The sequence below is a fragment of the Cervus canadensis genome, chromosome 27, assembly GCF_019320065.1.
Source record: "Cervus canadensis isolate Bull #8, Minnesota chromosome 27, ASM1932006v1, whole genome shotgun sequence".
In the NCBI taxonomy this organism is placed as follows: Eukaryota; Metazoa; Chordata; class Mammalia; order Artiodactyla; family Cervidae; genus Cervus; species Cervus canadensis.
In genome coordinates, this window is record NC_057412.1 from 32,923,987 (window position 1) to 32,949,448 (window position 25,462).

Consider the following 25,462-nt stretch of genomic DNA (forward strand, 5'->3'; position numbering starts at 1 on the left):
CAGGCATCGAGATGCCACCATCATTTTCTGGGGCATGACTGTCATAGTGCTCTTTAGAAAGATTAATTTGGCAGCAGTGTGTAAAACAGATTAAAATACAGTATTAACAACTGGAGTAGAGAAGCAATTTAGAAGATTAAAGCAATGGTATAAATATAAGGCAGTGTGTATCTAGAATTCAGTGGTGATATGTGAATGGAAAGAAACATAATTAACTCTAATAATTATTAATAATTGATAGCAATAAAATGTTAAGTATATCTTAATCTGAATTTTATCCTAGGTCTAGATCACATAACTTGACCCAAATCTGTTATACAGAACCTTGTTTATAATAAGGCTACTCTCCAAATGTGAAATTAAACCAATCACAACCTGCCCACTTGAATGCAATGTTGTTAATTTAATCATCTATTAAAGCATTTATTCACTAAGAATTTATTCTGTGCCTACACTGATCTAAGCACTATTCTTGGTGGTGAATGCAAGAGCAGTGAACAAGAGAGACAAAAAACTGTCATTAAGATGGCAGACAGCGCTCACCTCCCCCTGTGAACACATTAAAAGTACATCTACCTGTGGAACAATTCCTCAGAGAAAACTAACTAGAAACTGGCAGATCTACCACATACCACAGTTGCAGGAAATATCTCCATGTAACTGGGCAGGACAAAAAAAAGGCCTTAGGTTGGGACTTGTACCTCTGGGAGGGATCACTAAAAAAGAGGTGGTCTCCATGGGTGGACCCTTGCCCAGAGAAGGGGGCATGTAGACTCACAATCTAGGCATCCCAGTAATAGGGTACCCTGTGGAGTAACGAAGCCCTTTCTTGGCCTGCTGAGAAACCTGCTGAGAGGGACAGAGGTCTGGAGAACCCTAGACTCTACTTGCGAGGAGTGTGAATGCGTTGGCTTGCTAAGTCAGCAGAAAGAGTCTTGCACTGGTGGCTGCTAGCTCACCACACTTCTCAATCTGAAAAGCCAAATACCTCAGCTCTGCTCATTCCATCCCACAGGCTGGTGCTAGATCAAGGCAAAGTTCAGTCTAGCTACAAAGAGAGACTGTGGCACCTGGGGTGTGATCCAAGAGAGCCCTGGAGACCATGGTCAGCATGGGGGTGGTGGGCTAGGCCAGGCCGACCCATGTCAGGGCATGCAGTGGGTGGCGCCATAGAACATGCAGTGGCCAAGCACTAAATCTCAGGCAGAGAGAGCATTCTGTCTAGTTTCACAGAGGCAGCCCCAAGGGCCTGAGTGGAACCACAGCAGTGTCCCAAGAATGAGCTGGAAAGAAACACTGACTTGCAGCCTGACAGCCCCTGGGCAGGGGAACGCAGAGATTCATTTCCCAGAGTACCCTGGCTCCACCCACATCCCTCTGCAGCTTACCCCAGCTCTGGGGCAGACAGGTTCTGGAAGAAGTCTGCACAGTGGCACCCCAGAGTCCAGGCAGCAGGATAGCCACCTCAACTGCTGCAGCCACAACACCCTGACCCTCAGCCTAATCTACACCACAGCCGTGCACTGGACCTGGGATGAACACAGCTAAGAAAGGGATGCAACCTTCTGCTGCCTCTGGGTGGAACCGCCAATGCCTCTACAGGTGGTGCCTAGGTCTGCTGCGACATCACGGGTCATACTTGCTTCACCGATCACCTTCTTTCGGGCAGGGCATGCACTCAAGGGCAAGTTTAATTCAACCCACCCACAGGGGTTCTACCCCAACAACTGGGGAGCGGACTCTGCCCTGGACAGGGCGGTGACACCTTAGAGCAAAGATGAAGCCTGGACTCACATCCAGCTTGGGTTCTAAACACTGCAACACCAGTCACCCATCAAGGGGACAATGTCCAGCATACTCCAAGGAAAGAGATGGCTGACATCCATACCAAAATCAGCCCTCATGTTGAAAATATTGGACACACAGCAATAGAGATGCTCCCACATAAAAACTCTCCTTCAAGACCAAAATAGGTAACTGTTTCTTCTAAATTCATAAAGACAGAGAAATTTAAATAAAATGAAAAGGCAGAAGAGCTACTGCCAATTGAAAGAACAAGTGAAATCCCTTGAAAGAACAAATAATGAAACAGACCTCAACAGTCTACTACACTACAAGTTCAAAAATGAGGTAATAAAAATGTTAAAGAAATTAAGAAAGATTACTCAAAGAAGTGCAGATCATTGTGACAAGGAAATAGAAACTAAAAAGATGAACTGAATAAAATTAAAAAATTGAACTGCCAAGATAAAAACCAATTTAGAAGCAATGAATAGGAGACTAAATGACACAGAGGAATGAATAAGTGATCCAGAAGACAGAATAATGGAAATCACCCAATGAAAATATCAGAACAGGAAGACAAATGAAACAAGAAAAGGAAAGCAACATACGTGATTCATGGGGTATTATAAAGCTTACCAATCTGTCCAAAATATGGGTATCAGGAGAAGAGAAAGAAAAGAGGATTGAAAATATATTTGAAGAAATGATGGCTGAAAACTTCCCAACCTAAAGAAGGAAATACATTAAACTACAGGAGGCACAGAGGGCCCCAAACAAGGTGACAGCAAACAGACCCACACCAAACTTACTGTAACTAAAATGACAAAAGTTAAACAAAAAGAAGATTCTAAAGTCTACAATCATTTACAAGGGGACCTGCATAAGGCTATTAGCAGATTTCTCTGCAGAAACTCTGCAGGCCAGAAGAGAGTGGCATGGTTTATTCAAAGTTCTGAAAGGGGAGAATCTGCAACCTAGGATACTCTACCTGGTAAGATGACAATTTAGAACAGAAAGAGAGAATTTCTCAGATGAGCAAAAACTGAAAGAATTCATCAATACTAAATCTACGCTAAAAGACGTATTAAAGATCTCTAAATAGAAAAGGAGCAAACATCTACAGGAAAGGGAGAAATCACAACAGGATAGGCAAATACATAAAAGAATTGAAACACAACCCTTTAAATCAACTATACTCCAGTAAATTTTTTTTAAAAGGATTGAAGATCATTTAAATAAGTCAGTACATAGATTTTAAACATAACCAATAGACTCTGTAAAAGCAAAACATAAACAGACTCACAGAAGATAAATTTATGGCTACCAAAGGGGAAGGGGGACAGGATAAATTAGGAGTATGGCAATAAAAGAACAATATATATGTATAAAACAGATAACCAGGAAAGATTTACAACACTTTCAAAATCTTGAAATAACCTAAAATGGAAAATAATCTGAAAACCGAATATAATATAACTGAATCTCTTTGGTGCAATAGCTGAAACTACATGATACTGTAAATCAACTACTTAAAAGTTCAGAGATTTTAACTGGCGTTAACAAGAAAAAATTAAAGTGATTATAACTACATTTAACAGTAAAAGAATAAGAATGAAAATTTAAAGTAGACAACAAAACCACAAAATGTGCAAGGATTACAGAGGGTACTGGGGCAGATGCCGACTGTGGGAGTTAACAGCTACAGTTTTGCTGCAATAAGGGAAAATTTTAATCACTATTCAGGAAGAGTCTAGGGACATCATGGGACCCAGACAGAAGGGGGGACGTTGAATCAGCAATTTTTTGGGGGATGGGGTACTGTGATTATCCACATCATTCTGGTTTCTCTTTTCCAAATTAATGTTTTCTGTTATACTGCTGATGGATGAAGGGTATCTGCTGAAAAGAAGCTGGAATGCCACCCTGTTTTATGCACTCTCAAGATTTAAAAAAAAAAGAAAGGATTCTGCCCACTCAAAATAACTATTACTTTGCTGGAATAGGATGTATTCTGAAAGAATGGGTAGCAATTTAAATATTAGTGAGAGATTTTATAGCTAGTCAAAGTGGTAGAGGTGGGAGGAAAAAGATTTGTGGAGATTCAGTGATTAATAGTCTACTACAGGATTAGCAAATACTTGATTCCAAACTCATCCACCCTCCATACCCCCAACCTGTAGTGGACACCAATCATCAATCATCCCATTTTTTTTCCCACTGAGCTCAAAGAGGGTCACACATTCTTCAGTGCATTTTTCCAGGCACCATTCCTAATCAATTGACATCAGAAAGAGAATTAAAATCCAGCCATCATCTCAGATCTAGATGTCTTCTGTGCTTCATGGTAAATGCAGTCTCTGTTCTATGTTCTTCAACGGGGGCCATGTCCTTGAATCATGAAGCTGACATTTGTGAATACTGTCACTTCTTCAATTACGTTTATTTTATATTTGAAAATTAAATTTTACTGTGTTTCATGAATGTGGGATATATTCTTTAATAGTTTGTAATGCAGATATATTATATAGTGCCTCTGGTATTGGGAGATGATTATTTATGTAGAAAATCCTCCATAGTGATTATATGTAAAGGTTTGGTTTAATAATTTGCAAGCTGTATTTCTAATATCATAATTATGATATATAAACAGACTTTTAGTTAATGACATTACTCATGTCTATCATTTATATATAAATAAATATTTATGTTTTTATATTACTTCTGATTTCAATGAGAAACTATTCTTGGAAGTTTAAATATCTTTAATTAAAATCACATTTAATAAAAATAATGCATTTCATCATATAATAATATGGTTTAGAGTCTGAAGAGATCTTAGAGATTATCTAGTCCTCATTTGAATGCAGAGTTCCAAAGAATAGCAAGGAGAGATAAGAAAGCCTTCCTCAGTGATCAATGCAAAGAAATAGAGGAAAACAATAGAATAGGAAATAATAGAGACCTCTTCAAGAAAATTAGAGATACCAAGGGAATATTTCATGCAAAGATGGGCTCAGTAAAGGACAGAAATGGTATGGACCTAACAGAAGAAGAAGATATTAAGAAGAGATGTCAATGTATGGCAAAAACCACTACAATATTGTAACATAATTAGCCTCCAACGAATAAAAATAAATGGAAAAAAAAATAAAAATTGAAAAATTGAAAAAAAAAAAAAGAAGAGGTGGCAAGAACACACAGAAGATCTGTACAAAAAATCTTCATGACCCAGATAATCACGATGGTGTGATCACTCACCTAGAGCCAGACATCCTGGAATGTGAAGTCAAGTGGGCCTTAGGAAGCATCACTATGAACAAAGCTAGTGGAGGTGATGGAATTTCAGCTGAGCTATTTCAAATCCTAAAAGATGATGCTGTGAAAGTGCTGCACTCAATATGTCAGCAAATTTAGAAAACTCAGCAGTGGCCACAGGACTGGAAAAGGTCAGTTTTCATTCCAGTTCCAAAGAAAGGCAATGCCAAAGAATGCTGAAACTACCGCACAATTGCATTCATCCCAGACGATAGGAAAGTAATGCTCAAAATTCTCCAAGCAAGGCTTCAGCAATACATGAACCCTGAACTTGCAGATGTTCAAGCTGGTTTTGGAAAAGGCCGAGGAACCAGAGATCAAATTGCCAACATCTGCTGGATCATCGAAAAAGCAAGAGAGTTCCAGAAAAACATCTATTTCTGCTTTATTGACTATGCCAAAGCCTTTGACTGTGTGGATCACCATAAACTGTGGAAAATTCTGAAAGAGATGGGAATACCAGACCACCTGACCTGCCTCCTGAGAAACCTGTATGCAGGTCAGGAAGCAACAGCTAGAACTGGACATGGAACAACAGACTGGTTCCAAATAGAAAAAGGAGTACGTCAAGGCTGTATATTGTCACCCTGCTTATTTAACTTATATGCAGAGTACATCATGAGAAACGCTGGGCTGGAAGAAGCACAAGCTGGAATCAAGATTGCCAGGAGAAATATCAATCACCTCAGATATGCAGAGGACGCCACCCTTATGGCAGAAAGTGAAGAACTAAAAAGCCTCTTGATGAAAGTGAAAGAGGAGAGTGAAAAAGCTGGCTTAAAGCTCAACATTCAGAAAACTAAGATCATGGCATCTGTCCCATTACTTCATGGCAAATAGATGGAGAAATAGTGGAAACAGTGGCTGACTTTATTTTGGGGGGCTCCAAAATCACTGCAGATAGTGATTGTAGCCATGAAATTAAAAAATGCTTACTCCTCGGAAGGAAAGTTATGAGCAACCTAGACAACATATTAAAAAGCAGAGACATTACTTTGCCAACCATGGTCTGTCTAGTCAAGGCTATAGTTTTTCCAGTGGTCATGTATGGATGTGAGAGTTGGACTATCAAGAAAACTGAGTGCCAAAGAATTGATGCTTTTGAACTGTGGTGTTGGAGAAGACTCTTGAGAGTCCCTGGACTGTAAGGAGATCCAACCAGTCCATCCTAAAGGAGATCAGTCCTGGGTGTTCATTGGAAGGACTGATGTTGAAGCTAAAACTTCAATACTTTGGCCACCTGATGTGAAGAGCTGGTTTATTTGGATTGAGGGCAGGAGGAGAAGGGGATGACAGAGGATGAGATGGTTGGATGGCATCACTGACTCAATGGACATGGGTTTGGGTGGACTCCGGGAGTTGGTGATGGACAGGGAGGTCTGGTGTGCTGCAGTTTATGGGGTCACAGAGTCGGACACGATTGAATGACTGAACTGAACTGAGAAGGTACATACTTGGGAAAAATCTTTACTATACCATCTATAGAATCTAATATAGAAAGTTGTCAGTGTTGGATGAAGTAAGAATGCAGAATGATTTTAGGTAACAAAATGCTTTTTCTCTATTGCATAGTAAAAGTATTAACAGACAAGCCAATCAAGAGATTTTATAGACTAATATTTTTGAAGCAAAGTAGTAGAATTCATTATCCAGTGCCAAATGCTTTGAGATTTCACGTCAACTCAATTTTTTTTGTCATCTAAAAGGCTTGACCAAGCAGAATTGGGAAACTCAGATTTTTCTCCCTTTTCCCATTTCGGAAATCTCTTTTTACTTCTCACTCAATACTTGAAAAAGAGAGGTGTACACAAAGGCACCTTTGAAGTGGGTATATATTGAAGACAGTTGATCTTAAATATTCAATGAAATGGCATAAAATTTTGAAGTAACTGTAGAATTTAAGGTTAAGATTAGAATTCAGATTATTGTGTATTAGAGAAATTTGGGGGAAAGGAATAATGGTTAATAAAGGAAACTGCTGCTAAGACAGTGGAGGAGAGATACGGTATAGTTTCCATTTTTCCTAAATCAGGCATTTGAGTTTTTTAAAAATTGCTTTTGGATATGAGCAGGGTGGAAAACAGAGGAGTGAGCTGTTAGAAAAGCGACCACAGTAAACTGTTCCAGCATGAAATTAAGCCATGATGATTAAGGGGTACTAGTAAAGTTCTGAGAGATTAATTTTCAAGAAATTATTCAAATTAGTTGCATTTAATATTAAATGAATGCTTGTGTGCTTTACCCTTACTTAAGACCGGAAAAGCTTGTATTCCCACAGAGAAGTAAATGATTCTAGATGTGGCCACAGTGTGGAGATGTTGCAACACAGATTCACCTTGTCGTGCTGGCGGAATGCTGGGTTCTCATATTGAAACAGGGATTTCCAATGCCTGCACTGATTTTCCTTTCCATTTTATACCATCTTATCATAAACAAGTGCTTCCATTTTCTAGTACAAGTTCATACACATGTATGGCATTGGATTTTTTGGAAGGAACATTAGAATTTCTATGCATCTGTTACCTCTAAATGTTCACATATGATGCTTTTAACTGCCCTTCCATATTACAACGAGGAATCCATGTAATGCCAAACGAATCAATTTCAGTATACAGTGTTCTTGATAGACCCACTAAAGCATATAAAATAATAGCAAATACCACCACAGTTTGTGGGTTTTATCTAAGAATGAAATGGCATTTGTGGTAAAAAGCATTCATAAATTCATGTGCAAATCAAGCTGTTCACTCCTTCCACAAACATGAAGTTCCTACTCCATGCCAGGCACTTCCTGGACAGGAGGACAGAGACCAAATAAACATGATGTTTCCCTACTGGAATACAGTGTCAGTGCAAAGATCTAAAAAGATAAAATTACTATGTGAAATAAATGCAATGAACAAAAAATAAGGAATATAATATTTTAAATTGATACAGATGAGAAGAGAAGGAGGGAGATGATGTTAGAAAGGTAGTATACATTCCAGGCAGAAGGAACAGCGTTTGGGGAGGTCCTCAGGGGGAAGGAGTTTGGCAAGGTCAACAGAGGGAAATGATGTTCCTAGGTTAATAGGCCTTGAACCTGTTTAGCACGTTGAGCACAGTGGGCTGAGAAAGGCAGGAGATGGCCTGTCATGTCAGTTCAGCTCAGTCTCTCAGTCATGTCTGACCGTTTGCGACCCCATGGACTGCAGCACGCCAGGCTTCCCTGTCCATCACCAACTCCCAGACCTTGCTCAAGCACATGTGCATCAAGTTGGTGATGCCATCCAACCATCTCATCCTCTGTTGTCCCCTTCTCCTCCTGCCTTCAATCTTTCCCAGCATCAGGGACTTTTCCAATGAGGCATTACATGGCCAAACTATTGGAGTTTCATCTTCAGCATCAGTCCTTCCAATAAATATTCAGGACTGATTTCCTTTAGGATTGATTGGTTTGATTTCCTTGCAGTCCAAGGGACTCTCAAGAGTCTTCTCCAACACCACAGTACAAAAGCATCAATTCTTTGGTGCTCAGCTTTCTTGATAGTCCAACTCTCACATCCATACATGACTACTGGAAAAAACCATAGCTTTGACTAGATGGACCTTTTTTGGCAAAGTAACATCTCTGCTTTTTAATATGCTGTCTAGGTGGCTCAGAGGGTAAAGCGTCTGCCTACAATGCGGGAGACCTGGATTCGATCCCTGGGTCAGGAAGATCCCCTGGAGAAGGAAATGGCAACCCACTCCAGTATTCTTGCCAGGAAAATCCCATGGACGGAGAAGCCTGATAGGTTACAGTCCATAGGGTTGCAAAGAGTCGGACACGACTGAGCGACTTCACTTCACTTCACTAGTTTGGTCATAACTTTTCTTCAAAGGAGCAAGAGTCTTTTAATTTCATGGCTGCAGTCACCATCTGCAGTGATTTTGGAGCCCAAGAAAATAAAGTCTCTCACTGTTTCCATTGTTTCCCCATCTATTTGCCACGAAGTGATGGGACCAGATGCCGTGATCTTCATTTTTTGAATGTTGAGCTTTAAGCCAACTTTTTCCCTCCCCTCTTTCACATTCATCAAGAGTCTCTTTAGTTCTCCTTCACTTTCTGCCATAAGGGTGGTTTCACCTACGTATCTGAGGTTATTGATATTTCTCCCAGCAATCTTGATTCCAGCTTGTGCTTCATCCAGCCCAGCGTTTCTCATGATGTACTCTGCATATAAGTTAAATAAGCAGGGTGACAATATACAGCCTTGACATACTCCTTTCCCTGTTTAGAACCAGTCTGTTTTCCATATCCGGTTCTAACTGTTGCTACTTGACCTGCATACAGGTTTTTCAAGAGGCAGGTCAGGTGTTCTGGCATTCCCATCTCTTGAAGAATTTTCCACAGTTTGTTGTGATCCACACAGTCAAAGGCTTTGGTGTGGTCAATAAAGCAGAAATAGATGTTTTTCTGGAACTTTCCTGCTTTTTTGATGATCCAACGGAGTTAGCAATTTGATTTCCGGTTCCTCTGCCTTTTCTAAAACCAGCTTGAACATCTGCAAGTTGTCGGTTCATGTGCTGTTGAAGCCTGGCTTGGAGAATGTTGAGCATACTTTGCAAGTATGTGAGATAAGTGCAGTCGTGGAGTAGTTTGCGCATTCTTTGCCATTGCCTTTCTTTGGGATTGGAATGAAAACTGACCTTTTCCAGTCCTGTGGTCACTGTTGAGTTTTCTAAATTTGCTGGCATATTGAGTGCAGCACTTTCACAACATCATCTTTTAGGATTTGAAATAGCTCAACTGGAATTCCATCACCTCCACTAGCTTTATTCCTAGTGACGCTTTCTAGGGCCCACCTGACTTCACATTCCAGGATGTCTGGCTCTAGGTGAGTGATCACACCATCGTGATTATCTAGGTCATAAAGATCTTTTTTGTATAATTCTTCTGTGTATTCTTGCCACCTCTTCTTAATATCTTCTGTTTCTGTTAGGTCCATACCATTTCTGTCCTTTATTGAGCCCATCTTTGCATGAAATGTTCTCTTGGTATCTCTAATTTTCTTGAAGAGATCTCTAGTCTTTCCTATTCTATTCTTTTCCTCTATTTCTTGCATTGATCACTGAGAAAGGCTTTCTTATCTCCCTTGCTATTCTTTGGAACTCTGCATTTAGATAGGTATATGTTTCCTTTTCTTCTTTGCCTTTAGCTTCTCTTCTCAGCTATTTGTAAGGCCTCCTCAGACAATCATTTACCTTTTTGCATTTCTTTTTCTTGGGGATGTTCTTGATCTTGTCATGTTAGCAGACACCAAAACATTCAGTTGGGTGAGTGAAATGACAAAGACTATAGACTTTATTCCAGAATTTGTGGGAAGCCATTGGAGGGTTTATAAGAAAGTACAAGATTAGTTTTTTGCTTCCTGCTATACTATGAAAATTCCAACTGTAAACATTAAAAACTTGAGAATTTTTTTATTAGTTTTCTTTTTTCTTTAATTTTATATTTATTTTCACAGAAAATACCTTGCACAGGAGATGCTTAGAGTTTAAGGAAAAGAGCTTTTTGGGTAAAAAAATCCATTAAAAATGTTTGAATGTGGTGATATTTCACTAGTTTTTTGCAACGTAATTCTCCAGTCAGCCATGAATCTGGTAATTTGATAGTTGAAAGGACTTTATTTGAAAAACATTTGGATCATTCAGTTACTAAACTGTGTTTTAGCAATATTCACTGAATTTATTATTCAGGGGGAATGAAAGAATAAAAAAAATCACAACGATTATGTTCAATACATAATTTGTAAGAATGTAGATCCTTTAAACTGTGCTGAATATCTTTTGGCAGACAGTGAGAAAGACTAGGCTCTTTCCTATTGAGTGAATTTGCTATGTCATTCAATATAAACCATTTATATTCTTTTTCAGACAGAATTCCAGCACCAGTGTGTCCTGAAGAGCAATTGTTATATGCTGAAATCACTGAAGGTGCTTCAGAACTGGCTAAATGTTCTTAAAATAGTCAAATGTCATCCACACTCACTAGCTACAAAGCTGCAATATAAAGCAAAAAGAAACCAAATGATAAAGAGTGAGTAATAATTATAGCGATGAAATTAAGATACAGAGTTCTTTCACATTTACTATACTTGCAATCCACCCTTAGGGTTAAAAAAAATGGAAAATTTACAGAAATAAATGCATGGGAAACTTGTTTCAAAAATATACAGGTTTGGAGGGATTAATTTATGTAATTTTTTGAAAAATGACATTTTAAATAAATTAAAATTGGTGATGAAGGGATTTTTTATTTGCCCACATACCATTTTTGAGATGCTCTTCTCTGCTTCATACAGATTCATTTTCATCTGGTATCATTTTTCTTCTGCCTGTTCTATTCATTTTTGCTAATTCCTGACTGGAAACTATTAATATGACTTCTCTCAGCTTTTTTGAAAAGTTCCTTTCAGTTTTAGTTTTAAAAGATATTTATATGAGTAAAACATCTTAGGTTGACTTTTTGTTTTCTTTCAGGATGTTAAAGTGTAGTTTTCCTTCTGTTTTTGACAATGAGAAGTCTGAAATGATTCTAATCACCGCCCTCTATACAAAACAAATCTTTCCTCTCCTTTGGCTGGTTTTAAGGTTTTCTCTTTATTACCTACTTTCAGCAATTTAACTATAATGTCCTCAATATAGTTTTCCTTTTTTTTTTTTTTAAATCTGGCTTACTTTTTTTTAGTCTTTGCGTTTACAGATTTTATCAAATTTGGAAAAAGTTATTTCTTCAAATATTTTTTCTCTTCTACTCTTTTCTTTCACATCCCATCCCCCCACTCCAAGATACCATAAACACAGGTTAGACTGCTCCATACTGCCCACAGGACAGTGAGATTCTATTTATTTTTTAACTTTTCTCTGTGCTTTTTGGGGGATAGTTTATATTGTAGTATCTTCCATTTATTTCTCTTTTTCCCCCTTGAATTGTTTAATTTGCTGACGACCCACCCAGTGACTTGTTCATGACAAATAATAGATTTTTCATTTCTGGAAGTCTCATTTGAATATTTTCTATATCTTCCAATTCTTTCCTCATTATATTTATGTTCTCTTAAATTCTGAGCATATTAAAATATTTATTGTAGTTGTTTTAAGGTCTTTCCATCATCCCTGTCATTTCTTGGCCTGTTTATATCCTTTTTTTTTTTTTTAAACAGCTTAAGATTTATGTTTTCCTACTTCTTGGCACATTTAGTAGTTTTCGATTGGATGCTAGACATGGTCAATTTCTTGTTGAGTGCTAGATTTTGTTGCATTCCTTTAACAAGTTCTATACAGTGTTCTGGCAAGTTACATTAGTTACTAATAAGTGCGGTCCATTCAAACCCTGCTTTTCAGTCATTTGTGGGTGGGTAAATGGAGCTATTCTCCAGGACCAGTTTATTCCCAATATAAAGAGCTGTCTTTTCTGGGGACTCCACGCATCCAGTGAGGTAGTCCTCTCGGGCTGTGATAGCGGAATACCACAGACTGGGTAGCTTAAACAACATAGGTTTATTTTCTCACAGTACTAGTGCCTAGAAGTCCAAGATCAAAGTGCTAGGAGGGTTGTTTTCTGGTGAGGGTTCTCCTCCTCACCAGGTGGACACCTTCTCACTGTGTGGTCATACCTCTTTTTCTGTCCATGTTCTTAGAGAGATTGAACTCTCTGGTGTCTCTTCCTCTTCTTATAGATAAGCACACCAGTACTATTGGATTAGGGTTCCACCTTATGACCTCATTTAACCTTAATCATTTACTTATATTTCCTATCTCCACATAACAGTCACATTGGGGGTCAAGGTTTTAATATATGAATATTGGGGAGCACAATTCAGTCCATGAAAACAGTATATTCAGTGAGGTTTCTCCACTCTGGTTGGTATTTTTTTCCTATAGATGTCTATATTATTCTTCAAAGACGTCATCTCTCTATAACCATATGTAGAGTCTAGATAGATAGAAGGCAAGTCTAGATATATCTAGAAGGCAAGATCTACCTGTTTTGTTACTCTAAATATGTTGGGTCATACTGTGTTTCCACTCACAGGTCCCAACACATAAAAATTACATTCAGTTAAAAATCTGACATAAAATCCTTACAGATACAATTCAATCTCACAATAGTGAAAATGTAAAATATATTGTGGAAAATCGTCCCCTGTTGAGAACCACTGCTTTAGTGTATCATTAGATTGACCAAACATGTGAAAATAATGAAGCTCTTTGTTTAACTGAATTTTGCTGCTCTCATGAACATCATGTAGCAATGTCACACAACCTTTTCTGCAAGTGAGAATTACACGTATGCAATAACTGTAGGGAATGTACCCGAGTTTGCAAAGGTGTATGGTGATAATGATGCACCATCAAATGTTGAGAATTCCTATTCTAGAGCTCAAACTTGAATGTGTACCAGAATCAGCTGGAAACCTTGTTAAAACAAGATTGCCCAGGCTCACTTCCTGTGACTTTGATTCATTAGGACTAGTGTGTAAGACTATTTTAACCATTTCTCAGGTGATACAGCTGCTGCTAGATAGGGAACCCCACTCTGAAAATTACTGTCTGTGGCATAGTTATTTTTGCTATTTAACTCTGGCAATAATAAGTTTTCAAACAAAAATTTTATTAATAATGTTATAAGTTTGAGAGGACCATGTGTTATACAGTTGAAGTATGGGAACTGCAATTTCAAAATGAAAACAGACACCTTAGTTTAAATCTTCCTCAGCCCTTACTGGAAAGTCATTCTGTGTCTCTGAATCTCAGATTCATCATCTGTAAAAAGGGAATTATCCTATATGATTAGCTACCTTGTATAAGTGACATTTTTACATTAACTAATTTTCAGTTAATAAACACTACTTTCACTCCACCTCTTTCCTCATACACACTTCACTGAAAAAAAATTATACTGAATATAGTGTATAGATCCTTTTAATTAAAAAAACTCTAAAAATTAAGGCAAAAGCCACTGCAGGATACTATATTCCAGATACCCACATAAGGGAATCATTTTAATCTTCTTGGCCAATTCTTGTATAGTCCTTAAGCAGTATGGTGGGCCCTGCATTCTTATTGGATAGACTACACCTTGGATCTCTTTAACCCCTTCTTGGAATACACAAGTTCTGGATTGACTTTAGAATTAACCTGAACTTTTGAGATTCTAGTAATTTGAGGAAGAACTAGGAATATACCCATTATGATTATTTCAGACTGAACTGAAAACATTTATATCTACCTTATTGAACTTTCTGGTTTACTTTTGATGATTTATGAGAAATAAACAGGATTTCACTTGAGAGTTTGCTTGAAAGCTTTGCCAGTAAGATGCATGAGTCAATAGGAGCTTGCTTCTCAAGACAGACATGTTACACAATGTTCTTTACTACATTTTCCTACTGGAAGGATGTGTAATGTATGTTACCACTTCTATCATTAAGGGTATGGATCTTGCTTAGCATGACATTTTGTGGGATCCTAGTTGTGTGGTATATTTACAGGCATCTAACCGAATGAATAACATCTGATGAGTTCAAAGCACACATATTAATGGTGATATGGACATCCTTCTGAATAAACTACAAAAACAAATCCAAATTCTGTGGTAGTGCTTCCATCTGTCCCATGATATTCCTTATTGTAGAATATCATACAGTGGTGGTGTCACAAATGTTATGTCTCTAGAGCATCATGTAACCTTGGGAGCAGAAATATCTGAAGAACCAAAAAAGAGTAAAGGCTATAATTAAAAATAAGCCCCAAGAAATAGTTTCCATGTGGTTGCGAGGAGCCCTTGAGCACAGCTGGAAAATTTCAGCCTGAAATATGTTGGAACAATAGTTTACAGAGGAAAGTAGCTGGGTTTGTGGTTATACTTGGAAGTGAAATTTCCTTGCTTGATCATAATGGCAAACTAGCTATAAAGTTTGGAAAAATATTTCCTAAAGGAGACTGTCAATCCCTGAATTACCAAGAGAAATATAGTAGAAGATGATTTCTTACATGAAAGTATGGGCTTACACTCACATTAAGTATAGTTTATTACATACAAATGAAATTAAGTTCTTAGGTATAAAGAAAAGTGCAGATTTACTTAATAATAGAGAGTTGAAGAATCCAAAATTTGGGAGAGGAGATTAGGATTTAGTATAAAGTTGTAAATCTTTGTATAAAATTTTAAATCTTAGTACAAATCTCTCCTTTCAGTATTTGAAAAAATATTATATTATCTAAAATCTACTCACTGTTTCCTTCCAGATTTGCTTCTTCTGTATTTTTTTGTTATTGTTGTTACTGTTACTGGCATCTTCCTTTAGGTCATCTACTCAAAACTTTTGTGTTATTTTTTATTTCTCCTTTTATTCAGATTAAATCACTTGTTAATTTCTTTCAACTGGACTGCTAATAAGTCTTTCACATCCATATCAATTTTTTAAATTGTTTTAAGATGCTTTAAGATGTTTAAGATTATTGAAAATAGTCTTAAAAGAAATGCCAGGCAAGCAGAGAAGTACTGTTAAGTTGTAAAGTCTTCAGGTGTGGATAATCATTTGGAAATGGGAGGAGGGGGGAAGGGTGGTTCATTTGCGGTTGATGAAATTTTAAGAAATCACTGCATTGAAAAGTTAGAGTAGAATCCAGGAATAGGGATAGAAAAGCTGAAAACAGATGTGTAGCAGGCACATGTGGGCAATTGTGAATAATATTTTGGATGATAGAGGTACATTTTAGAACAAGAATGTATATTGCTGCTGACAAGCAGTATTATCAAACTATTAAAAATGATTCCTAATATGGGTCTATCTGGGGTGAAAATGGAACCTTCCTTCTAAGAAAGTAGCTTTAATCAATATTTCTTCAAATTTTAGTCACATTATTAGTAAATTGTGAGTTGTTAGAATATAGATTTTGTTCAATTTTTAAAAAATAATGGTAAGAATTTTTATTGTTGCTGAAAAAGGAACTTAAAAGACCAGGGCAAACTATAGTTGTTTTAATGTGTATGCTCAAAACTCAGTGGTTAGGATATCAACATATGACAAATTAAAATACTTTGTTACAGACCCAAATCATCAAATAAGTTCAGTGAGTCATTTGGTAAATGTTAGGATTGTTCCTAGTTGTATTAGTTTTCTGTTGCTGCATAACAAAGTATCCCAGTTTAGCAGTTTAAAACAAAACCCATTTATCACTCACAGTTCTGTAAGTCAGAAGTCTGGGATGGCCTGGCTGGTTCTCTGCGCAGGTCTGAACAGAGGGTATTTGTAGGCTTTGTAATTAACTGGAGCATGGTGTCTTCCCTGTTGATTGGCAAAATTCACTTCCTTGCAGTTATGTTAGAGAGGCCTCTGTTTCCTTGTTTGCCATCAGAGGGCTTCTGGTTTTATCTCTAGAAGGCCATCTGCAATCCTTCTGAGGGTGGCTCCTTCCGTCCTCATAGCAGCAAGTCCTTCTCAGACTTCAGATCTCTTTGACTTGCCTTTCTGCTATCAGCTGGAGAAAGCTTTCTACTTTTAAAAGATTCATGTGATCAGCTCAGGCCCACCTGGATAATCTCCCTGCTTTAAAGTCAACTTTCACAGAGCATAACATAAGCGCAGGAATGATATCATATCACATCTCATCTGGGGTTATGGGAGACATCTGTGTGTGTATGTGGCAGGGGTGTGGGTGTGGGTGGGGGCAGGGATGCATTTGAGAAATTTTGCTTTTCACACCTGTGTGATGTCAGCAATGGCATAGTGAGGTGGTGGGTTACAACATAAGCCAGTAAGGAAGACAGGCAGGATAGGATTTTTCTTCCTTTTGGATCTGCAGGTACACTTCCATCTCCTTCTCAATTGATTTAAATAAAAAAACAGATTGCATCAGAAAAACTAAATAAATTCTGTTTGCAAAGCCAGAATGCCCTGATTAAGTGAGAGTTAACAATGTAGGAATCAGGAATTTTCAAAGAATTAGAGTAAAATTCACTTAGGATGATATTTAACAAAGTGATTATAGAAACATTTTCAGTAAATTTGAAGACAAAGAAGCCACCAGCATCTTATGCAACTTTCTCATGACTGCAATAAACCCCATACACATTGGCCAAAGGGCTGCAGGTAGATAAAATCATTTATCGTTCTTAAACAAGGAAAGGCATAAGAAAAAAATCTTGGATTGCCATGATTTTCTATGGTTTAAGAGAAAAGGAGTGAATTGGCACATACTGCTTTCTTAGGAAAACATTTCCTAAGAAAATGAGTGGCCTTTTCTAAGATTTCCTTACCAAAATGAATATATGCTCCTTGCCTACCTCCCTGCCCCACACCTTGTGTTCTTATGAATGCTGTTAAAAAACTCTCATAGGAAGAATTTTTTTGCAACAAAGTTTGGGCAGATTATGGTTAATTATATAAACCATTATAACTGAACAAAATTTCATTTTAGACATCTTCAAATTTATAACATGATTCAATCCCCTGAACATGTACTTCAGAAATATTAATAGATTTAATTCTGAAATAAAATATGAAACTGAATTACTAAAAAAAAGAGAATAAATCTGACTAAAATATATATGAGTAAATTTGTTTCTGGATTTTACCATAAATAGAAATACGGTTTTTTTCTGCTTAGCAATGGATGAATAACTGATTTGGAAATTTGTAAGATATCGAGCTGTAATTTGAGTAAATTTTCATTTCTATTTTCTCATAGGAAATTTGGTGGGAAGGGAAAAGGACAAAAGTTACATTGTTATTATACTGGCCCCTATAAATCTAGTCTGATTATCACCTATGAATCTTTTCCTAGAATAGTAAAGCCAAACCATATTACAAATTAGTAACTATAATTATGCTATAGAGAAAAGAACCCTTATCTTTCCCTTTTCATTTTAAATAGGTAATTTTTCTTTTAATTTCAAAGGTCAATTTTTATCTTATAATAATAATTCCACAAATATATGCTTATTCATGAGAAACTTTATTCAATTATTTCATTAAAATGCTTATATGAATCAAATTTAATGATTTATCAGCATGTATAATTTACTTTTAGTTTAGAATAAACCATACATACAGAAAAACTCATTAATCAGAATGTCATTAATTCAAAATATGTAAATATTCAACTTGGACTAATTGGAATTAACCTTTATATGATCTGTAAAGAGATAATTAAGACATGTTTTAGTTTAATACAGAGCAGGCACTGAGGCAAGGGAAATGTTTAGCCTTATATAAGAATAATTTTCCCTTAGTTCTTTCATATACTATTACCTTATATTTCAAAATCTGTCTTATAAAATATATTAAATGTATATAAAAATTAGAACATTACATAGAAATAAAGTACCTTTCTCAAGCTATGTTTAATTTTCACCATTCATCCAATAATTAAATGTTTACTGGGCACCCAAACCTGGTGCTCTGTGACAACCTAGAGGGGTAAGATGGGGTGGGAGGTGGGAGGAAGCTTGAAGAGGGAGGGGACATACATATACCTATGTCTGATTCATGTTGATATTAATATATGGCAGAAGCCAACACAATATTATAATTATCCTCCAATTAAAAATAAATTTAAAAAAGAAAAAAAATGTTTACTGAGCACCAACTATGTTCCATGCACTGCACCAGAAATAATAATACTAGAAATACCAATGGAAAATATTTAATGAGCATACAATGTCATGTGCTAGACTTTTTGCTAATCTAACACATATTATTTCATTAAGTCCTTGCCACAACCCTATTAGACATATTTAATTATTATCCATATTTTTGTGATAAGAGGACTGAAGCATAAAAGATTATATAACTTCCCCAGAGTTACAGCTAGTCCTATACTCAGAATATACATTAGGTAATCTAACACCAGAGAAAAATTATCACTATTATATCAACAAAAGTGATTTAAAAAATAGTATTCCTGCCCTCATCAAACTTACAACCTACTTACTAGAGACAATGTTAAAGAAACAAAATAAGCAAATATATAATTGTAATTAGTAATATATTTTATGAAGAAAAATGATAAAGAATTGTGGGAAGACCTAATTTAGGTAGAGAGATGAGGTTGTCTCTGAGGTTGATGGTATTTAAGCTGAGACTCTGTGTAGGGTCCCTGGATAAGGAAATGGCAACCCACTCCAGTATTTTTGCCTGGAGAATTCCATGGACAGAAGAGCCTGGTGGGCTACAGGCTGTGGGGTTGCTAGAGTCGGACATGATTTAGTGACTAAATTCAACTCTGAGTAGGGTGAGAGTTAGCCAGGACACAGATGAGAGGGAGGGAGGAAAGGCATTTTCCATCTGGAGAGATGAGTGTGGAGAAAGATGCTAAGGTGTTAAGAGCATGGTAGCTGAGGAACTGAAAAAAAGTCAGGTGCTAGAGAGTTTGGGTTTTGACTGGACTCGCAGCAGTAGAAATAAAGATAAACGAAAGGAATGAGTACTGGTTAAACCAGAGGTGACAACTGATGGGGGGGTGTGGGGGATATAGTGGTGGTGATAAGGAAGCAGGTAGAAAAAAAGGAGGAAGTAGAAATGCTAAGAAGAAATAGCCAGAGAAACAGAAAAATCAGAGAGTAAAGGTGTCAAAAAGCCTAGAGGAGAGAATCTTTAAAGAAAGTGTTCAACTGTGTTAAAAAGCCCTTTGGAAATCAAAACAAATGATACTGAAAATTTTCCAGTTTATTTGTGAACATGGAGATCATTAACAACTTTTTCGAGAAGAGTGTAAGTGATATAATGAGGGGTAACACAAGACTGGAGGCCATGAAGGAGAGAGTAGATACAACCTGGTAAACTGTTCTTTTGAGAAGGTTAACTGTCATGGGCAGTAGCTTGAAAAACTATATATATTAAGTCGATGACATTGTCTTGAGATGGATTATAAAACAGAAATTATTTGCTTTTCTTCCCATTTCTAATTTTCTTCCCCTTGATTTTGTGCTAGTTTTAGTGGCTTACAGGTCAATAGAATGTTTGGGGGCTTCTGAGATAAGTCATTAAAAGCTTTGCAGGTTCTAGCCTAGCTTCTTGGAACACTTGCTCTTGGAGTCATGAACCATCATATGAGAAGTCTAAGGATGAGAAGTCCATGCTCTGAGGAAGCCCAAGCTAGTCACATGGAGAGGCTAGATGAAGAGAGAGATACCTGGGCTGCCCCATCTGTTCCAGCCACCCCAGTCCTGGGAATAGCACTTGAGGAGGAAGCCATCTTGAACACTCCAGACTTAGCAGATGTGATATGGAGAAGAATCAAGAAATGCAGCAGCCACCCAGAAATGAGGCTCCAGACATGTGGCCTCAGTTTTGCTGTTTAACCATCTCAACGCAGTTGTTCACTTCAGTTCAGTTCAGTCACTCAGTCGTGTCTGACTCTTTGCAACCCCATGAATAGCAGCACTCCAGGCCTCCCTGTCCATCACCAACTCCCGGAGTCCACCCAAACTCATGTCCATTGAGTCGGTGATGCCATCCAACCATCTCATCCTCTGTCGTCCCCTTCTTCTCCTGCCTTCAATCTTTCCCAGCATCAGGGTCTTTTCAAATGAGTCAGCTCTTCGCATCAGGTGGCCAAAGTATTGGCGTTTCAACTTCAGCATCGGTTGAGACCTCAGTTATCATGCAGCAGAGAGAAACTATGTTCTGCCCAAATTCCTGATCCACAATAATGAACATGATAAATTAGTTACAATTTTATGTCATTAAGTGTTGGGGAGGGTTTTCCTATAATAATAAATGATTGGAATAACTTTACACACAGTAGTTGTTCAATAAATACTCATTTAATTGAATAGCACAATTTGCAAAAACAGTGTTTAAAATTTAACAGAAGCACATGTCAAGAACTGGCCACAATTATACTTGTTAAAAATTTCTTAATATAATAAATATATAATTCAGTATTTCAATCATTTAATTGCTCATTTGCCTCCTAGTCAAAATTAGTAGAACTTTTATATTCATAAATTATTGACACTCAAATTATTTAAACTTCATGTGTATATCAAGTAACATTTTTATCCTCTATTTTGAAAGATGTTTTGCATTGACTTGATATACTTACTTTGTCTCAGACATTATTTTAGGAACCATATATGTATCAGATATTTAAGAACAACCATGTTAGGTAGGTATGATTTTTCTCTGCATTTTGCAGAAGAGCAATCTGAAGCACAAAGAAATTAAATAATATCATCAAGGTTGTACAGATAATACTGGGTCAAACATGGAATTTGAATCCAGGCAACTACATGAATTTGAATCTACTCAGCTATAAGACAAAAACTGTCTGATTACCTTAAAATAGGGTCGGTCCTTCCTCCTGCCTTCAACAACCCCTCTCCCCACCCCACCCATAATGTTTGAGTCCTTTCTTCTTAACTCCTGGTTGAATGAGGATATGGTCATTGGAGTGCTTGACTATCAATATGGGAGGAAAGTGAAGGAAAAGAGCTGAGGGCACTTTCCAGGTTTAACAGTGAGAGACTGTAGGGAGGAAGGTGGTTGCTCAGAGGGATGCACAAGGAAGCTTCCCCTTTCATATCTCAGCCTAGATCTGACCTTCACCTCTTCCTACACTTGGGAGATCGAGGTGCTGAAACTGAGTTAGTTATAGGATGAGTTTAAGATTTTGTACCTGTTCCAATATAAAATCTCTAAGCTCAGTTTTACTTAGAGTTGACTATACATTTCAGCTATGTGTTAAATGAAGTTCGACTATTAAGTCACACATCCAAATAGAACTTCATTGTTAAGCTTTGAAGTCTCGAATATACTTAATATTCAAAATTTGTGAATAAATACAATTCCTCTTCTCCCAAAGAAGGCATAGTCACCAAAATAAAGATGCCATTCTGTTCTTCAGGAAGGTCTTGGCAGCTTTCAAATATTTCTCAGTGACAACGTCCCACATCATCAAGTAAATGACATACTAGCCTGCTACCAAAGCTTTGTTACATGTCACCCAGAAATATGACTCCCAGTGGTAAATTCTTGTAATGCTCCCTAAAATGGATGATTCCTATCATGTTTTAGAGGTGACTACTGATTGGGCTGGCAGGAGATAATTCTTTAGTGGGAAAAGCAATTTGAATTTTTTTTTTTTTTAATGTTAAGGTTGACTTTATCCCATTAAAAGTGATGGTACATTAAGTTAAAATATCTTTAAAAAAAATGAAATTGTGTATGGACTACAATGTCTGTCCTCCATATATTTACTTACATTTTGCAGATAAGAAAAACTATTCACCAAATAATGTTTCAGACTGAGCAGATGTAATTTCTCAATTAGTAGCATTGTGACCAAGACCCTGATGCTGGGAAAGATTGAAGGCAGGAGGAAAAGGGGACGACGAAGGATGAGATGGTTGGATGGCATCACTGACTCTATGGACATGAGTTTGAGTTAGCTCCAGGAGTTGGTGATGGACAGGGAAACCTGGTGTGCTGCAGTCCGTGGGGTCACAAAGACTCGGGCACAACTGAGCAACAGAACTGAACTGGCCAACAACACCTTCACCATCAAGCACACCTTTGGCACAACTCCCTTTGAATGGAGAGAGAAGGTATGGCTATTAAAGTGTATGGTGGTAAATGTGAATTCAGATTTATCATATGGAGAAAGCAGGGCAAGGAAGAGGAAGATGAGATCATTCAGATGAGTGTGCAAAAGAGCAGAGACATCAGCAAGTAATAAAAGGAAAAGCCAGGTTCTATCAGAGGGCTAGGATGACAGTGGTTCGATAGTGAAATAGTTTCTGGAGACTTCTCTAAGTGAGGATTAGAGACTTTTTTTGATGGATACTTGAAGTTTTCTCCCATTCTCCTTTCATAGCAAGCAAAATAAACATTTTCCCTTCTTATAACAAGCTTTTAGTTTCTAGACAATGATAATTTTCACATCATGAAAAACACTCAGAATCTTCTAACTCAGCAACTTAAATATTGTAAGATTCTGCTCTCTGGTATCATCTGCTTTCTGATGCTTTTGGTCAAGTTTCAGAGACTTTAAAAAATATTTTTAGGAGAAACTAGACTGTAGGTTTCTGCCATTTTTCTGACTGGGGTATCCCAAACCACTGAAACAGAAGCCTGGGTAGCACGTACTGTGGGTTGTCTGCCCATGACCAATCTCAGGCTTCTTCCTGAGGGCAGAGCCCTGACTGGTCTTGTGGGTCGCGTGCTCCGGAAAGAAAGCACCTTTCCAGCCCTAGGGAGGTAAAGCTTGATTCAGTTCAGTTCAGTTCAGTCGCTCAGTCATGTCCAACTCTTTGAGACACCATGGACTGCAGCACGCCAGGCCTCCCTGTCCATCACCAACTCCCAGAGCCTACTCAAACTCATGTCCATTGAGTCGGTGATGCCATCCAACCATCTCATCCTCTGTTGTCCCCTTCCCCTCCTGCCTTCAATCTTTCCCAGCATCAGGGTCTTTTCAAATGAGTCAGTTCTTCACATCAGGTGGCCAAAGTATTGGAGTTTCAGCTTCAGCATCAGTCCTTCCAGTGAATATTCAGGACTGATATCCTTTAGGATGGACTGGTTGGATCTCCTTGCAGTTCAAGGGGCTTTCAAGAGTTTTCTCCAACACCACAGTTCAAAAACATCAATGCTTCAGCACTCAGCTTTCTTTATAGTCTAACTCTCACATCCATACATGACTACTGGAAAAAAAAAAAAGCTTGATTAGCCTAAGCCAAATATGGTGATTAATTCCATCCATTATTGGTTTAAGCATGTGCATGTCATGCACTTCTGGCCAGGGAGATATGAGGGAAAGTCATCCAGGGCTGTGTCAGCTCTTAATGTATCACCTCTCAGCTCCAAACTCACCCCTGGACATACACTCTATGATAAATAATGAAACTCCCGTAACCATTTCCCTTTTACATTTCACTTTTTTCACTTCTCATGATGCTAAAATTTTCAGTAGAGGGTGCTGGAGAGACATTGTAGGGGGAAGTTGTTCAGTCTCTGAGTAGTGTCCAGCTCTTTAATGATCCTATGAACGTTAGCCCACCAGGCTCCTCTGTCCATGCAGTTTTCCAGGCAAGAATACTGGAGTGGGTTGCCGTTTCCTTCTGCAGAGGACCTTCCCAACCCAGGGGTTGAACTCACGTCTCCTGAGCTGGCAGGCAGATTCTTTACTGCTGAGCCACCTGGGAAATTCATACTTTTTCAATGTGCAGCCTGAACTGTGGGTGTGGGGACCTCGGGTGAGACCTGCCTGAGCCCGGGGCCCAGAACTCCATCTCTCTGTGACCTTGCAGTCTCGGCCTGGCCGTAACCTGGCTGACCCGTGTGCAGCTACCTGGGACCCAAAGGCAGGGGGTGGGCAGAATCCATACGGAAAGCTCCCTCTGCAAGCCCCTCCCTGCAGTGTTGCCCTTTGAAGGTCTTCTCTAGCTCCCTCTCCCCACCCCACACAAGGAAGCCAGGCTCCCACTGGACACCCATACCATGGGTAGCTGACCCTGCTCCTGGGCCTGCCCTGGGCATGGCTGCTGATGATATGACCAGAGACTCCAGATGGGCCAAGTTCCCTGCTCTGCTGTGGCCTAGGTACCCTCTTCGGTGAGGTTGGAGTTCCTCCAGGACTCACCCTTAGGTCTCAAATACCATAGAGAGGTTCTTTGTATTCTATAGTTACTGTTTTATTGCAGTTAATAATTCTTATATAAAACTTCCGTGTTTCACCTGCTGGGTGATTTCTCTTTTGAGTAAGCCCCAACTGCTACTGGGGGTTTCTGAGACGCCGTATCTTCACTCATAAAAAGCAAGGAATTAATCTGTGCTTCATTTTTCTGTCTCTGAATGTTAATACATGTAACTCTTGGAACTGCAGCTGTCATTTCTGGCCACTGCAAAAAAACAAGTGGAAAGAACCTGGAAATTAGTTTTTAAATTTATTTAGTTTTAGTTGAAGGATCCTTGGTTTATAATATTGTGTTGGCTTCTGCCATATATCAACAGGAATCAGCCATAGGTATACATATGTCCCCTCCATCTGGAACCTCCCTCCCACCTCCCCCCTCATCCCACCTCCCCCCTCATCCCACCCCCCCATCCCACCTCCCCCCTCATCCCACCCCACCTCATCCCACCTCCCCCCTCATCCCACCTCCCTCCTCATCCCACCCGTCTAGGTTATCACAGAGCCCCAGTCTGAGTTCCCTGGGTCATACACTAGATTCCCACTAGCTATCTGTTTTACATACGGCAGTTTGTACGTTCCCACACTACTCTCTCCATTTGTCCCACCCTCCCTTCCCCTCCCCGCTTCCCATGTTCATAAGTCTGTTCTCTATGTCTGCATCTCCATTGTGTGAGTGCTAAGTCACTTCAGT